Source organism: Canis lupus, chromosome 7, assembly GCF_003254725.2.
Source record: "Canis lupus dingo isolate Sandy chromosome 7, ASM325472v2, whole genome shotgun sequence".
In the NCBI taxonomy this organism is placed as follows: domain Eukaryota; kingdom Metazoa; phylum Chordata; class Mammalia; order Carnivora; family Canidae; genus Canis; species Canis lupus.
The window spans coordinates 25,612,099-25,631,007 of record NC_064249.1 but is presented as its reverse complement, the minus strand read 5'-3'; the positions used below and the strand labels follow the sequence as shown (position 1 = coordinate 25,631,007).

Genomic DNA, 18,909 nt, shown 5'->3' with positions numbered 1-18,909 from the left:
ACATTAAAGTGCATGAAGATTAAATCAGATGCATATCTGGAATTCCTAACATTTATTATGGTGTGAAGAAGTGAATAATAAAGAAGGACATTAAGATTTTCAGTGTGTGAAACTCTTGAATATTCATGTACACTACCTCGAACAATATCTTGCTTCTCTCTCTCTCTCTCTCTCTCTCTTTGTGTAGATTATATTCTATTTCCCTTTCTCTGGCTGAGTAAATTTCTGCCTACTACTTGCTCTATTATGTTTGCCTTTCACTCAGTCACTAGTTACCCAAAAATAAACATTGAGTATCTATAATGAGATTTTAACTATAAAGGTAAAACATACACAATAATATAGAGAATACATAGCATACTACAGCATACATACAGAATCACAATGTCACACAGCTGAAACTAACATAACACTGTGTGTCAACTATACTCAAATAAAAAATTTTTAAAATAAAATAAGAAGAATAAGCATCAAAAAATTTTAATTTTTTTTTTAAGATTTTATTTATTTATTAATAGAGATGCAGAGAGAGAGAGAGAGAGAGGCAGAGACACAGGCAGAGGGAGAAGCAGGCTCCATGCAGAGAGCCCGATGTGGGACTCGATCCGGGGACTCCAGGATCATGCCCTGGGCTGCAGGTGGCGCTAAACCGCTGCGCCATCGGGGCTGCCCCAGCATCAAAAAATTTTAAAGATCAGAGCGGGCACTTGATGGGATAAGCACTAGGTGTTATGCTATATGTTGGCAAATTGAATTTAAATTTAAAAATCTAAAAAATAAATAAAGATCAGAGAGAGAAAGAGGGGTATATGAGGTCAGAAGAAAGATAATCGGAAAGGACAAACATTATATGGCCTCATTCATCTGGGGAATACAAAAATTAATAAAAGGGAATAAAGGGAAAAGAGAGAAAATGAGTGAAAATATCAGTGAGGGTGACAAAATATGAGAGACACCTAACTCTGGGAAATGAACAAAGGGTAGTAGAAGGGGAAGTGAGCAGGGGGTTGGGGTGACTGGGTGATGGGCACTGAAGGGGGAGCACTGGGTGTTATGCTATATGTTGGCAAATTGAACTCCAATAAAATAAAAAAGTAAAAAAATAAAAAGAAGAAAGATAACAGAGATGAGGTGGAATGTGGGGATGGTGGCTTGAGCTAAGAATAGATGAAAAGATGGGGGGTGAGTGTTTACCTTTGAAGAGGAGACAAGAGGATGCAATTAAGGGAATGCAGAGGGCTTCTGATGAGCCAGCAAATTCTAGTTTTTTAATTTGATAATAAATATATGAATGTTCTTTTCACAATATCTTATTAAGCCATTCATTTGTTTTATGAAATTTTCTGTATGTGCTAAATTTTATAATAAAATAGTTTAGAAAAGAGATTGATGGGTGGGAAAAGGCTGAGTTAATTCAAAATAAGGTGTCCTTAAATCCTCTAACACTGGGAAGTCAAAGCTAAGTAAGACAAAATTGAGTTTCATGGCTATCCAGAGGCTCCCATTGTATACACCGGAAGGAGAGATGGTAACTGGAGATAAGTCTGGAAAGGTGAACCTAGACAAGATCACAAACACTGTACACATGTTGCTAAAGCACTTCACTTTCTTCCAATAAGTAATACAGAACCATAAAGGGCTTTAAGCATATTTATGTGATGAGATTTTCATTATAGAGAGATAACTCTGGTCATAATATAGAATATGGATTGGGGAAATGAGGTAAAACTGAGGGTACAATATCTGATAAAGACTTATATTGTTCTAACTGCTCAGTTACATGTTTTCCTTCCCTAGTAGTTTTGTGACCTGTTGTATCACAATCTTATATTGTCCAGAATAGTGTACACAATCCTTGTGAGTGAACACCAGCTGCTTTAATCCTTTTTGTTAGTGTAGAAAAAAAGAAACAGAAATATTAGTTGAATGAATGAATGGACTGCTGAATTATCTTAATGTCTTGATACTTTTAAAACCTGTTGAGAAAAAGAAAAAAAAATAAAAATAAAACCTGTTGAGTTATGCCCAAATTTATCAACATTATTTGGTTAGCTTCTAAATTTTGATATACTCTTAATTGCATTTATCCCATCTCTATCTCCTTCAATCCCTTTCACCATACCAGGAAAATTTAAAAAGCAATTTATAGAACATAAGACCCTATGAGTATATATGTATATAAAAATATAAGTGCAATATAAATAAAGGAGGACATCGCGCTAAGCTTTTCTTGTAGGCATCGTAGGGTTTTTGTTTACAAGGTCACAGAGTCACTGACCAGAACCTAGGCTTGAGAAAACATTGATAGGAAAGAAGAAGAGCAAAGAACCAGAAATCATGTTATTAGTGTCAGCAGTTCCTTAACTGTATAATGCTTGCATCATGTCTGTAGGGAAATATGAGAATATGAGTTATTTTTGAATTTTCTTTTCCATGTTCTGACAATAACCCTTCCCTTTTTTTTGTCTTAATGGTGTTTTTTTGTTTCTTTGTTTTCTTTTAAGTAAAATGCCCTAGCATTAATAGGAGGAAAGAAGTTCCAGAAAACATCAGTGATATTTTTTCTAGTTTTTTTTTCCAGTTTTTATAGGAATCTTGTGTGGCTCTGTACATATGTGTATAGGTGTTTTTGAGGTTGGAGTGAAAAAAAATGAGTGGAGTGCAGAGGACTTTATTCTTTTCTGCTAATTCTCAACATACCCGGATACAGGAAAACTTCAGGAAGGACCTAAGATAATACAGAATCAATACAAACTAAGGCCCATTTTGAAAAGCTATATAAGACCTCTTACCTTAAACCAGCAAGATAGTAAAGATCAGCCAGTGGTCTATTTGGAAATCTCTAACTACCTCAGACAGTAGACTTTAGGATGGAAACTTCACCAGGTATTACCCAGAAAGAAAAGAAGCCTATCTTATGGGGGAAACATCCTTCTAAACAGATCTACTTCTAATATTCTCAGGTCTGGGTGTGGAAAAATAAATGAAGAGACATGTACTATATTCTAAATATTGGAAAGTTCTAAGTCAAACTAAGAGGCTGTTAAATTAAATATGTTTTATCATCTTACATAGATTGTAATAGTTTGGAAGACCAAGTTCAAGTTCAGAATTTGTAGACTCTTCTCAGAGTTCTGTACTTGAATATGGTAGGATGAGAGAGCTAGTCCTCACACCCTCAGCCCAAAGCTTCCTCCCTATTTCCACCTCTGGCTGTGTTCCATAATACAATGAGCTATGAAGACATGCTTAGGCAATCCAGCCTACCCATCCAAGCTCTGTCAGTATCCCCTGGGCCTACCCTTGGGTCATCTTTTGGATGAGTTTTAGAAAAAGTGTGAGTTCATGGACCACAGCATAAGTTACTGGTGTCTGAGAAGAGAAGAGCCAGGGGAGACTGAAGGCCCAAAACAAACTGTACTTTAACTTAATTGAGAATAAGAATTCTTTCTCTGATTCAACCTTAGATTTCACACTTGACCAGCAGGGGAAAACAGGAAGAAATCTAGTAGAAGTGGTTGTTTTTAGTAAGGGTTTGCTGAGCTCATTAAAAGAGTTGAAAGAAATGGCACCTGGGTGGCTCAGTCAGTTCAACATCCATCTCTTGATTTTGGTGCAGGTCATGATTTCAAGGCTGTGATATTGGGCCCCGTGTTGGGCTCTGTGCTGAGTGTGGAACATGGTTAAGACATTCTCTCACTCTCTCCCTTTCCCTCTGCAGCTACCCCAAAGGGGGCGGGGGAGAATTGAGAGAACTTTGACAAAGAAGCAAAGAATATTGAATTTTGGTCCCAGATCTATCACTCACCAACAGGTCTACCCCCAAAATTTGTGGATCCATAGGTAGAGGACAAAGGGAGGTCCTACACTGTATACCTAGCTGTGTAAAAGTTAAAATCAAGTATCAAGCTGTTAAATAAAATATGTTCTGCCCTCTTACTTTGACAAATATGCCCTCATAATGATTTGAAAGGCTGTTACAAATTTGAAATTCTTGGCCTTTTCAAAGTTAGTATGGAAAATGATGGTGCCAAAAGTCTGCTCCTGACCTGACCCTCAACCCTACCCTTGGTTCCTCCTACATATTGAAGGATCTCACCTGAATGTGTGTCAACACCTTAACTTACACATCCAAACAATATTCAGAGCCATCCCCTCTCCCAACCTTTCCTATCCTTGAGGCAAACTGCTGCTCTGACCACTCTGAGGCCTAAGGATGTGCACACCACAAGCATGGTTCACTCTCTTGTGGATGGACATAGGGAAAAAACCCAAATAGGTAAGCCTAGAAGCAGGTAAATGAAGTAGTCCTCATACTCCAGGTAGGCATAACCACTTGGCTGTATAAATCCTCACCAATGAAGAGCACAGCCAAGGAAAGGCTAGCATGTGGTTCATGTGCTACAAGTACTACCTACACATGTACCTGGCTCCTGGGGACAAACTGCCCCTGGAGGCCATCATCAAGCATCTTTGAAAGCCACTGGGATTCAGGCTTCATGGCCTCCTCACCCTGAAGACTAGTCCAATGGGGGCAAGAAACTGGGAGCTAAAAAGCCTGACCAGTTCAGACTACCTGCTGAGGTCATAGCTGCCAGACACTGGGGAAATAGTTCTTCTAGGTCTCAGGGCCGGAGGTGTCTGAGGTTGATCCTGGACAAGAAGTTGTAGCTGTGGCATTTAATAACAAATAGTGAAGTTCTTTTTTTAAAAATTTCCCAGCTATGGTTAATAAAAAGCAAATTTTATGTTGGTGAAAGACTAGACAAATAGGTCAGTGGGGGGATCCCTGGGTGGCTCAGCAGTTTAGCCCCTGCCTTCGGCCCAGGTTGTGATCCTGGACTCCCGGGATCGAGTCCCGCATCAGTCTCTCTGCATGGAGCCTGCTTCTCTCTCTGTCTGTGTCTCTGCCTCTCTCTCTCTCTCTATGTCTCTCATGAATAACTAAATAAAAATATTTAAACAACAACAACAACAACAAACCAAATAGGCCAATGGAACAAAATAGAGAACTCAGGGATAGACCCACATGTCGACCAATCTTTGACAAAGGGACAAAGGCAATACAATGGAACAAAAATGGTCTTTTCAAAAAATGGTGCTGGAACAACTTGATACCTACATGTAAAAAAACAAAATTTAAACATAAACATTATATGTTTTACAAAAATTAACTCCAAATGTAAAAGACAAAAGTATAAACTTCCTAGAAGATAATATAGGAGAAAATCTGGATGACCTTGGGTTCAGTGATGACTTTTTATTTAAAAAAATTTTTTAGATTTATTTATTATTTGAGAGGGAGAGAGACAGACTGTGTGGGTGGGGAGGAGCAGAGGGAGAGGGAGAAAAGAATCTCAAGTGGACTCACTGCTGAGCGAGGAGCCTGACACAGGGCTCAATCTCCTAGTCCTGATATCATGATCTGAGTTGAAACCAAGTTGGACACTTAAATGACTGAGCCACTACGATGCCCCATCATGATGATTTTTTAGATACCACAACAAAAGCATGATCCATGAAAGAATTGATAAACTGGATTTCATTCAAATTAAAATTTTCTGCTCTGCAAAAGACACTGTCAAGAGAATGAAAACACAAGTCACAGATTAGTAGAAAATAATTTGCAAAACGTATGTCCGATGAAGAACTGTGACCCAAAATATACAAAGAACTCTTAAAACTTAATGATAAGAAAACAAACAATCCAATTAAAAAATAGACCAAACAGCTTATCAAATAACTCACCAAAAAAGACATACAAATGACAAATAAGCATATGAAAAGATGTTCCACGTCATATGTCATCAGGGAAATACATATTAAAACATAATGACTTACCACTACACACCTACTAGAATGGCCAAAATCCAGAACACCAACATCAAATGCTGGTGAGAATGTGAAGTAAGGGGAACTCTCATTCATTGCTGGTGTTACGGCCACTTTGGAAAACAGTTTGATAGTTTCTTACAGAACTAAACATATTCTTACCATATAATCCAAAATTGTACTCTTTAGCATTTACTCACTGAAGCTTAAAACTTATATCCACACAAAAACCTACACATATAAGTTCATATCAGCTGTATTCATAATTTCCCAAACCACGAAGCAACTAAGATGTTCTTCAGTAGGGGAGTGGATAAACTGAGGGATATATCCAGACAATGGAATGTCATCCAGCACTAAAGAGATGAATGGGAGGAAGTGGGGCAGAAGGAGAGGGAGAGGGAGAATTCCAAGAAGGATCCATGCCCAGTGCAGAGCCCAACACAGGGCACAATCCCACGATCCTGACTTCATGATGACCCAAGCTGCAATCAAGAGTCGGACACTTAACCAACTAAGCCAGCCAGGTGCCCTTGAATTTTATTTTTAAAAAGATATTGCTGTAGTCTGATTTGTGTCCCCTCAAAATTCATATATTGAAATTTTCATCACTAATGTCATTGGTATTAGGAGGTGGGGTTTGGGGGAGATTATTAGGCCATGAGAGGAGAGCCCTCCTGAATGGAATTAATGCCCTTATAAACACATACACACACACAAAACAGAGAGCTCCCTCACCCCTTCCACCATGTGAAGACACAGTTAGAAGATGGCTATCTATGCTTCAGGAAGTCCTCACCAGACACCAAATCTGCCAGAACCTTGATTTTGAACTTCCCAGACTCCAGAACTCTGAGAAATTAATCTCTGTTGTTACAAACCAGCCTGTCTATGGTTTTCTGTTACAGCAGGCTGAACAGACTAAGACAGAAATCTAGGAAGAAAAAAACAAAAACCACAACACAGTTGGTGGTCAACCTACTCCCACCAGTTTCTGTAAAATACTTGTTAATCGTTTTTTATTTTATATAGCTTATCTCATGTAATTTACTTTATCCTCATTTCAGTGATGGGACATGAAGAGGTTAAAGAATGTGGCAGAAAGCACACAGATAGATAGTACTTGGTGGGACCAGGACTGAACCCTTGTCTGATTTTCTAGAACACACTCTTTAAGCCCTGGGCCTCGCTATCTTCTGGACTTGAAAAACCTGCATCCTACCTAACCCAACAACTAGCCTTGCCATCTTGGGCTGATGTATTTAATCTTTCTGTATTCTTTTGTAAAATAGAGAAAATTATGTCACTTTCCTAGGACTGTTCTAGGGCTGGAGGATTCAAGCTATGAAAAGCACCTATGAAAACAGAATGCTAGGTATGCTGTAAGTGTTGCTTCCTCCTTTCCCTCTTTCCTTCCTTCCTTCTTTCTTTGGCTTGTTGGCTATTTTCTCTGACTACTTTCTTTTGACTCCGAATGTGCAATTCACAGTAATGATACTGATTTTCCTTTTGGCATACTTATTAGCCAAACACTTCCCTCTACCTGTCTTAAGTCTTCATTTCGACTGTGATCACTTTGTTGCTCATTTTGTTTTTGTAATAGGCCACCACAAGTCTTTTGTTCTATGGGGAAGAGAAGAAGACAGGGTGTAATTTACAAATTATGAGAGTAGGAGGCTCTCATAACCCTGTCATCACTCCTGGAAATGATCTTGTAAGGCACATACCCTTTCACTGAAGTCAGCAGTTCTGTTTTGACGCAGAGGGACAGAAAAGCCTCCTGAGGACGTCTGTTCTTCAGTTCCTGCACATACAAGTTAGGGGCTGGCACTTACTTGGTTTGGGCTGTCTTCTACTTTCTACAATTATGAGCCCCTTGAGAACTGCATCCTCTTGACTTTACGGGTGAATCACAAATACCGTATGTGAAATTAAGTTGCTGGCACAGATCTGGAGGATCAATCTCCTTTCCTGAGGAGAACAAGCTATTTTATTCTCTGCTTAATGTGGTCTAAAGCAAGATCGGTCTATAGAAGGAGAGAAAAAAAAAATCAACTTAAAATCAGAGGAGCTGAGTGATTGGGAACAGACTTCATCCCCAAAGCGGTGTCTCCATTCATTGGGTGGATTGGAGAAAGCAAAAGTCTGAGTTGCTTGCTCCTCCCACTGGACAGGGATGCCAATTTTTATCCTAACTGAAAGAAAATCCCCTCTGACTGTTCCGCCCACCAGAGATTCCTCCTGGGCGGGCCCAGGCTGTTTGCATCACTCCTGCTTGCACAGGACCGGTTGCATCACTGAGAAGCGGAAGCCCTGGAGGGATCTGTCTCTGCCAGTTTCTCTAAGTTGTTATTACTTTTAAAAGTGAAACCAAATATCTGCTTCCTCCATTTAGCACATTCCTGAGGAGCTGCAGCCACATGCTAGATTCGCCAGGCAAGGGAGGGAGCCCTGGGCTCAGAAGTAAAGGCCAGCTTCCTTCTTTTGTGATTCAGAGCCTAGTTACAGCTCAAACCTCTGCCAACTTGCCTTTAATTCCCCCCAACTGCCAGGTTTTTTAAGTCATCGAAGAGGTCCTGCCTTCCTAATACCCAAATAAGGAGATTCAGGTGGGGTCCTGCTCTCAGAGAGACTGAAGGGCTTGGAGTAGACTGGGCCTGGGGTTCAGTGCCAAGATGACCCTGGGACCCGAGGATTTGGAATAATGATTCTTTTTGAAATCATGCAAAATAGGCCCATGAGACACTGGCTGGTACCTAATTAAGGCAGCTTTGCAAGTACCAAGTTTATTCCCTTCCTTGTTTTTGAGCTCCTTGTTATGTAAAGCCTAAGAAGGTTTTTTTGAATAAAGAAAGGCTAGAGAGGAAAACCCAACATGTTCTCCTTTGTCTTTGGTGTACCTATAGGTTGAGGGGGATTCCAGTTTGAAGACCTGGCTATAAACATCCCATGGTATTCATCTTGTGCCCCAGCTCCTCGCCTCTACCTTTACCTACTTCTCTGACTTTGAATTTGCTGAACCAGGGGCACCCTTTTCAGCTGCTGTGTGGTGCTACGTCATGGGCTTCCTCTGTTCGCTGGCATCGTGCAGACTGCTCAGTCACTGCCTGCCCAGAAGTGGAAAGAGCTGAGCCAGCTTCTTATGAATGAAAAGGAAGGAATCATCATAGTCACACCCCACTGCTTTTCCCAAGCAGCTTCCCGGGTATTAACTTGTGCTAACAAATGAAGGGGAAATTTCTTAGGTATAAATTTCCACACCTCAACTCCAAACAGCACAAACTTGCTCCATCCTGAAGCCTAAAAGGAATGTTTTGCAGATAATCAGTGTGTTCTAACTTAATTCTTTAGATTCTTTCTTGCATTCCATTGCTGGCCTGGATTTGTACCCAAGAGGCAGTTTGCAGAAGGATAAATACTGAACAAGGCATATGTTTTTCCACTGAATCTTCCAAACATATTACCATTATAAAATTCAGACTATCAGATGTTTTCTAAAGCTCAGGACTCCATCTTAATTGCTGAGACTTAGCCTGGAAAAATGTTTTATAAATAAAAGCCTCAAAAAAAAAAAAAAAAAAAAGAAAGAAAGAAAAGACTTTCTTTAGGCACTTTTTTAAAGGACAAAGCTAGAAATAACTGGATGCCACCTGTCCTTCACAGTCACATGCTATTCCAAGCAGGCAAACTGAAGGGAGTGCTCTGGGTGGCATGCTCTAAATGGCACTTTCACTGGAGACCAGAAAGTCATTGCCTTATTTTTGTGTAATGTCTCACACACAACTCTTAAGGATAAGGAGGAGTTAGCCAGGTTAGCAATGTAACAAACCCCGGCTGGAACTGGAAATTCAATGGTGCCAAGACTCTCTTTCAGTCTTTTTCTGATTTATCTGCATGTGGACCTCATCCTCTCTCACTGCTGAGTAGTTTTCTACACATTTGGGTAAAACATGCTCACCAACTCTTGAGTTTGACCTCTTGCAACTTCTACCAGCTGAGATGGTATCTCTTCCTCAACCTTCAATTTTTTTCTCTCTCTTCTCAAGCCCAAAAGTCCTTTGGCAGATAGTTCATTGACTCAGTTTGGAAGACCCAGAGAATGGTTGAATCTGACCAGAGATTTGAAACAATGAGATATGTTCATGGAAAACCAAAATGTTTTGAATGGCTCAAGTGAGTAAGTCGCTAGTGGCCAAGATCATGAATGGTCTTCTAGAACGTATTTGAGTTTTACTTTGAAGATAATGAAGGAGTCATCGGCAGATTTTAAACAGAGTAGCAGCAGGATAAGAGTATATTTTAGTAAGCACACATTCACGTGGAAGACAAGACTTGCAAGGTATTGAGTGGGTGCAGCCATGCATCAACACCTGCGAACTACCGTGTCGTCTCCTTTCTGCACATCTGTGCCTCAGGTGAGATGCAGTGCCAGAGTGGCAATGACCTGGGCTCCACCTTTAGCCTTTAGCTAGACCAAGAGCCACAAGGCCTTGCCCCTTTTAATTGGATCAGCAGAATCTAGTGGAATACACTTAGTCCTGACCCAGGGTAAAGAGAGAATATTTGTGGGTCCTGATTCCAAAGAAGCTTTTTCACCACACTCTCTCTGCCCTGCTTGCCATAAGAGAATGCATCTGAGGGATTATGTTAATAGAAACAGCTTTCATTACTTTCTAGAGTCATTATGGCCCTCAAGAAAGAGGGGGGAAAGTTCATTTTAATTGCATGTTTGGGAACTACATTAGAAGTGTCTCTACTTAAGTGTAGGAGAGCAAAAAAATTTTCTTAAATCTCTTAGAGTTCCTAGCTGGGCCTGAAAATTAAACTGACAAAGACAGCACAAAAACAGATACATAAATAAACGGAACAGAAAAAAAAAAAGCCCAGAAATAAATTCTAATTATATGGTCAATTAATCTATGACAAAAGAGGCAAAAATATGCAATTGGAAAAAGTTTCTCCAGCAAATGGTACTGAAAAAAACTGGACGAATACAAGCAAAAGAATGAAACTGGATGACTTTTTACACTATACACAAAAATACACTCAAAATGGATGAAAGATCTGCATGTGGGACTTGCAACCATAAAAATCCCAGAAAAGAGCACAGGCAGAAATCAATGGAAAGAAAGAAAGCAATGATGAATCTTCAGAGGTCAAAAACCAAGAGAAAGTAGGCACCCAAAGAAGACAGGCAACATTTGGGTGCATAATGGCTGAAAAATTTCCAGAATTGCTAAAATTTTACTATCAGGTTCAGGACATCTCAAACAAGGTAAATGAAAGGAGACTTACACTCATTGTACTAAATATACTCATCTGCACTTGACATCAATTTCCACTCCCCTTCTATGGGTTTGGTTTGATTTGGATCCATTCAGTTCTGTTGTTCATTGGGAACGCTACAGACTACATTTCCTAGATTCCACAGCTGAGGTTCTGGATGTGATTTAGCTTCTGCTTGTACTCTCCTGTGCAACTTGGAAGACAAAAGGGAAGCAAGGCTGTCTCCCTGCTACAGCTCTGTCTGATATGAGTACAGTCCTAAGATATGACTGTTTCAAGATAACGGTGACAACTGCACTCAATGATGCAGAACCTGACAGGCACAAGCATGGCAATTCCACAGGTATTTGAGGCATTTAGGCTGCTGGACACAGCATTTCTCCATTGGGTCACCCACTCATAGAGCTTCCTGATTTCTAAACTGCAGCTGCATCGGTAAGTTCTGCACCCAGGAGTGAGGACAGACCCCGCCTACCTTCCCCCATGTTAAATGTCACTTGTTCCCTGTATTAAGTCTCAATCTCCTTCCTCCTAACCCTGAGGAAGCTAGCAGAGAAGAAATGAAAAATATATAGAAAATCATCACTCCCAAATGCTCTGTGTTCACTCTGAGGAGCAGCTGCCACTCCTCTGCCTCTGTCTCTGTCTCAGTATTAGATGGAACTCCTTATTCCAGGTGCCTGCCTGGAAGGGGAGGGTCCCTGAATGGCTGGAGGGAAGAAGCTTTGCTTCAGCCGCTGCCACCTCTGATTGCCTGGATCATCTGCTGCAATGCTGCACCTCTGACATCTGGCCCTCTGACAGGTTTCTGCTCTCTTTTTTCATAGAACTCTTGCAACAGTCCCTTCTATAGTGATTTTTCCTCCTTTTCATTTCCATTTGTTTTTTCCTTGATAAGTTGCAGCCTTATAAGAATAATGATAGCTCTTGGGATGTGTTAGTTCTGCTGTAACATTTTTTGCTTACCAATTTATTTTTTTCAGATTTTGTTTTTTTCATTTCCACCAATTTCCTTAGGACTTAGGCCTTTTCCTCCTACATAATCAAATTAAGTATTTTATTTGTTTATTGTCTCATTATTTTTAGCAGATAAAGCATTGAAGATAAGAATTGACCTCTGAGTATTTCTGTGACTTCATCCCAAAGGTTTTCTGTATTCTGAGGAGCTCTAATTTTGAATTTATCCAAGGTCTGTTATTAAGTCATTGGCTTATGTATTTTTTAGTGGTTATACTGGGGAGTTTTAAAACTTTTTTCATATGAATTTTGTCATTATTTATTTGAATTCTTGCAATAATAATAGTAATAACAATGAAGTATTACCGATAACTATTTCTTGTTGTATTGCAATGTGACCAGAGAACACAACCTGGAGAATTTCTTCTGTTGTTCATTTATTTGGATCCAAGAAAAGTGATTCTACTTATTAGAAATTCCTGAACTTGTCTTACTGATATTCACTGATGTTCTCAAACAATGTGTGTAGGCACTAAAGCCAAACAAAGTGTGCAGATGTCTGAAGCCATGAGCCTCCCAGATGTCACTTGAGGTGTATTCACAGGATAAGATATCACAATCTAAAACTGCTTTGTAACAAATTGAAAGGAAACTCCCCCCTCAATAAGCCAAATTCCTAGCCTAATCTGCTCTCTTAATTTGAAAATTTCCCACATTTTCTTGTCAATCTGGTACATGCAGACATTTTTCCATTGAGTTAATGTAGTTTAGTTCCTCTTAAAAATATCATTACTCATTCTACTCCTGTGGCCACATCACTTTAGCAGACTGGTTGACACCATCATTTCTCTCTGACACATGCCATTCTGCAATTATTGGTTTGCAATGATAAATCTGCCACACAGGGAGCAAGTACCATTTTTGGTTTATTTTTGCATCTCTAGAGCCTAACTCACTATGTACTACATACATGCTTGCTGAGTTCAGTTAATCAAATTTTGAAAGCATTTTGTTTTTTAAAAAAACATGTACCTGTCCTTTATTTCTATAATAAGATGTTAGGAAGAGATGCTTGCCCCTTCATCTCACTCGTAGGAGTATGGCTTTCCATTAGGCTACTGAAAAAAAGCTTAATTTGTGATCACTGTGTGTTATAAAGGTTTGAGGTTTAATGTTCACCCAAAGATGGTTTCTGGGTGGTGCTGGATGGTGCTGAGTGGCTCAGTCAGCTAAAGCATCCAACTCTTAGCATCTGCGCTCAGTGTGGAGTCTCCTTCAGATTCTCTCTCCCTTTCCCTCTGTCCCCCAATCATGCTCTCACTCTCTCATGCATGTTCTCTCTCTCCCTCAAAAAGAAAATAATTACAATAAAATAAAATATTCATCCAAAGAACCTCAACTTGAATATGAGCTAACTGCTCTGGTGGTAAGGAAACAGAACATACTATTATATTGAGATTGGCCAACACTACTAGAGTTCGTCAAGGCAAAGATGTTGATGGGAACCAGGTGTGAGAGCTCACCTTGGGTGTTTGTCCTATACAGTCACCTAAAGAGGCAGTGGAACCCCAGCAGCAAAAACCTGGAAATGAATGCCTACAGAAAGCACAGAAACTACAGAAAGCTCAAGTGACCATCTAGATTAGAGAAGTATCTGCTCAGGATAAGGGAACTGAACTCTGAGAGACTTGAACCAACTTTCAAAGAGCCACAAAAGTGCTTCATGAAAGACTCTGCTTTAAACACTTGCCATATTTAAACTGACTTTATTCGGTTAGTTCAATTGATGCTTTTTCTATTCTTTTACATTCCCACACCAGCAAGGAAAGAAAGGATGAAAAGAGAGTTAGGAAAGAAGTTAACCATGCCCTTCTTTCCTACTAGAAGCTTCCAGGCTGAAAGAGGCTGATCCATAGGTAGGAGGAAATGAGCCATTGGATCACATTGGATCACATTTTGAGAGCTCCTAGATACTGTAATTACTGAACATATTACTGTGTTCCTTACTTAAAATGACCATATGTTCTGAATAGAAAAGTCCTGGGTCTACCAGAATCTTCAGAATAGGGAAAGCTTGCTTCTGAATAAACATTAAAGGGATGAAGGGAGACAATGGACCTGCACTCTGCTTATATCATGAGTTATATAAGGTCACTCTACTGCTTAGACTTCATGTGGTCCATCCCCAGTGACAGATACAGGGCAGTTCTAAAGCCAAGAGTTACAAAAGCTATAAAGAGCCAATATAATGTCAGCAGGTCTCCTAGTTCCAAAAAGAGAATTTACTCTGGCAACTTTAAGCAGAAAAGGAATTTGTTACAGGATATTAAATAGCCCAAGGGGATGGAGAAATAAACTTATGGTTGGGTTTCCAGAAACTCCTCTCAGAACCTCACTACAGAATGGTGCTTCTACATTGACTCTGACCTCAGAACCAAGCCACAGCCGTCTACGCATAGCATTTTCCTCACATAGCTCACTCTGAAGTTGCATGTCTACTTGATAGAATCTAGATGACCTGCCAGCATCATTCTACTCAATAAAGGTGGAAATCATAATAGAACAATCAAAGTATAGACTCTGTTCAAAAGACATTGGAGGGACACCTGGGTTACTCATCAGTTAAGCATCTGACTCTTGGTTTCAGCTCAGGTCATGATCTCAGGTTCCTGAGATTGAGCCCCACATTGGGCTCCATGCTCAGCGTAGAGTCTGCTTATTCCTCTCCCTCTGCTCCTCCCTTTCCACTCTCTCTCTCATAAATAAAGTTTTTTTAAAAAAAAGACCTTGGACAGCCATACATGACAACGTCTTTAACTCACAGCAAAAATACTTAGTATGCCCTTTATTCTGATTTCCCATCCTGTTCATTGCACCGTAGAGCTTTTTTCTTGGCTTTTTTCCAAAGCCTGGAGGAATGTCTAGGTTTCATAGCTCTTTTTGATTATAGGAGGCTTGTGCCTGTTTAGGATCCACAAAGTTGGATCCTAGTTGCTGCGCTAACTGCCTTAACAGTTTTATTTTTTCTGCTATTCAGTCTTAACACTCAGCTATGGACCATCGTGTCCATGCAAACTTCTCAGGGAACTACAACTCACGAGGACTTCTTTTTCGGACAATAGCAGTCCGTATCTGTCTCATTCATCTGCACTTGTAACATCTTTCACTGTGTTGTTATTTAACTATTATCTTGTTTGTAAAGGCGGCTAGAATGGAGTGAAGAGAACTCTCTCAAAAGTTACTTCTCTTAGACATTCATACATGAACATGACAAGCATTCAGAAACTATTTGTATAACTGTCACATTTAGAAGGCAGGACACCACTGGATAGTAAGCTTCTGAAAAACAATCCAAAGTCACGTGATCAAAGTTTTGCTACTTTTTCAGTGTGTACCCACCTTTCCCATGGCTTATAGGGAGCCTGCCCACACAAAGTATCTAACTCAGTGCTTATTTGCCACTCCCACGTTTCAGTGTCTCTGTCCACTTCAGTATCAATCCCAAAAGCATGGCTAGCTTCCAAATTATTTTTCACAATTCTCTAAAGAAAGCTTCTGTAATACCAGTGTGAGCTGTGAGGACATGTCATAAGCAAGCTATGTGACTTGTGACATATGCTGTAGGTCAGTGGCTCCTGAAGAGCTTCTGGGGCATAAGTGAACCTTCACAAACAACTTGGTCTGGACTAGCATCAAATGACTCCCTCCTATGAAAACCAATCTCTTCTTCCTCATAAGAATTTCTTTTTACACTGTTTTCTAAGAGGGAATAGTTCGGTTTGTTACCTTTGGTGCCTCTTTTTCATGGTATAGGCTTTCTTTAATGGTTTGGGCATTTTTGTACTGAGGATCCTGGTTTTAGGTCTGTCTATTCTGGTTACCTGCCTCTGGTCATTGTGAGAGGGGACAAGGGCATGAAGCTGGACCTTAGTCTTACTCTCTGCTTTCAGAACGTACATATACCACTGCCCACTGCATCACACAACAGCCAAATTACTTCAGATATACTGACTCAATTCATCACCATGATGAAGGCTCCAAGGTTCCTCCCACTTCTTGTATCTGTGGACTCTAGGCTTGGGAGCCACTCAATCACTTCTACCTCCACCATTATTTTTTCCTGCTTGTGATTTGGTTTATAATTTTGGAGGATTTATTTCCTTGTAGATTAGCTCTAGTGTGATTTTTATCCATTTGGTATCCTCAAAATCTCTCATTCACTGACATAGTAACTATCTAGGGTCTATCTGGCTAGTGTTTATTACAACTGATATCCCCTTAATAGTAGATTGTCATAACAGTTTATAATTTACAAAACTCTTATGATTATCTCATTTAACTCTCTATTAGTTTTAAAACTAATAGTCCCTTAATAGTATGTTGTCATAACAGTTTATAATTTACAAAACTCTTATGATTATCTCACAAAATTCTCACAATTTTGTCATGAAATATTACAAATAAAGAGAGAGCAATTTGAGAGTTTGGTGACTTGTGCAAAGTCACACAATCATAAATGAAGGAAATGAGATCCATGTACTCTATGCAATATAAGTAGGTCACAGGAAGCCCAGTTTTCCTGCAAAGTGTCAAAAGTTCCATTCACATCTTCTTCCCCCATTGGAACAACTGTCTTACCTGTAGGACTCACATTCCAACTCAATCCCTTTATTATGTTGACTAGAACTTTTGATAACGTTCATCTCCATGGTTAGTCATGGTCAATTTTTCACCAAGTTTTAAGCATTTTCAGTACTTACATTTTTAATACTTTAGTTACAAAGAACCCTTCTTTATCTTACTAATGTCAATCAATTTTAGCATCTACCTGGAACACTTAGCTTAACAAAAACAATGAAGTTAGCTCAGGCATGACAGAAGAGAATGTCCAGATCAATAAGCAATGTCTGCCATGAGGTGGAGGGGATGGTGACAGCTTTGAGACACTTAAACCTACAGTTCTCCACTTATTCTGCCTGCATTTCTCTTCACAATGACCTGTCTTTCCTGCTGGCTAAGTTTCCTTTAGTGGGTATGAGACTCAAGTATATTATTATATACTTACATCAAAATATTTCTAGTTTGTCAAGACTATCTATCTGTTCCACAGTGACTTTTAAAGGATTTGGCTGACTTTGACCGAATTTGCTACAGTTACAAAAAGAATCCAGATATGCAGCGAGTTTTATTTATATTTCAATCTATTTTGACATTGACCAGGAAGGTAGGAGTAGGTGACTATTGATAAAATTTTTCAATATGTGAGTAATTTCATTAGGTAATTTTTAAACAAACACAAACAAAAGTTGATATATAAGTCTCAGAATGCAGCGTCTCTGGTCCTTGGTCCCAAATCTTTAGAATTCCAGAACTCCATTTGAATACCTTAAAAGGAGAAAGTTCAGAAAGTACTCCTTTATTCGGTGATAGAACCTAAAGCCAAGGGAAACAAAGAACTGATTTTTTAAACTCTTGAAACTCAGCTACTTTCTTTGGTCAGTCTTTGAGGGTGGATGTTTTATTACTTGCCCAAATCATTGGAATTTTTGGAAATCCCAGGTAAGTCCTCTATTTTAAGTAACAATTTTATGTTATCTTACACTCACAGACTCATCCACGTAAATCACAAGCAGTATAATTCACTCCACCAATAAGTATCTCCAACCAGTTTTCAATCTCTCCCTAGACACAGACCCCAAGATAAACTAACTTCTGACAATTTATTTTTTCAGAAAGAGAACAAAGAACAAGAAAGTGTGAGTAATAATAAAAACTGGAAAATAAATTCAAACTTACGCAAAGAGTTGATGGTATCAGTACTGCATCTGGCACAAGGAGACATATTCCTCCAAACTCATTACTTAACCTCAAAAGAGCCAAACTGACTTCTTGGATTTTGTTTGGTTTAAATTACAGATGATGTTTTCTTTGAAAAAATATTCATTCTTGAATGAATTTTCCTCTAAACCATGGAGTGTGGAAAGGGAGGAGAACAAGGAAGAGGAAGAGTGAAGAGTACCTATTGATAATGGCAGATCATAGACAAAAGTGGAAATCTGCCATCTCTTCTTCCTCCTGTGGAACAGGAGTCTATGTCATGTAATATCAGAAAAACAAAAAGGACCACCCATCTCTTTCAGAGAAGCTACATTCAGAACTCCTTTTATAAGACAAAATAGCCTAGTTAGTAGCTCATTTGAATAAATTCATAATTTTTACTTTGGTGTGAATTTGTCCACTAATTTATTCATTTTCATTCACTTGTCACCGTACATTTATTAACTGGCTCTGAAATGCCTGAATTGCTGCTAGATGTTAGAGATAAAACTGTAGACATGACATAGCTATTGCTTTCACTGAACCTAAGTTCCAGTAAAAAGAGCATAGAAGCAATTTATCAATTACGGTGGATAAGAGTCAAGATAGAAAGTATAGGATTGAATGAATGAAAAGGAAGTCTTCCTGGAATAAATAATAATTAAGACTAGAGAGAAAACAAACATTAAACTAATTATAGAGAAGGGAAGGGAAGGGAAAGGAAGACAATATTTTATGTAGAATATAGCAACCAGTTTAAGGGATCAAAAGGAATTTATGTTTGAGATGTAGGTCTTTGAGGGTTGATGGCAAAAGTAGGTAGGCAAACTATATAGGGCTGAAGAGATAGGTAGACATCAGACCTTAAATTCACATATGTCATTTAGAAATTGTGTAAGGATGTAAGAGAAGTCACCAAACAGTGGTTTAAATATGACACAGGGTTATTTTTCTCTCATGTACAACAAATCCAGGAATAGGCAGTCCAAATTATCTCCATCATGGAGGAACCATCAA

At 39.2% G+C, this 18,909-nt stretch overlaps 1 long non-coding RNA gene across 1 annotated transcript; it reads left to right on the top strand.

The window, feature by feature from the left end:
* Positions 1-11,770: 11,770 nt before the first annotated feature.
* Positions 11,771-18,261, top strand: LOC118355218 (uncharacterized). Its single transcript, XR_004817250.2, has 3 exons — positions 11,771-11,922; positions 12,205-12,307; positions 17,808-18,261. It is a non-coding gene; the product is annotated as an uncharacterized LOC118355218 (long non-coding RNA).
* The last annotated feature ends 648 nt before the right edge of the window (positions 18,262-18,909 follow it).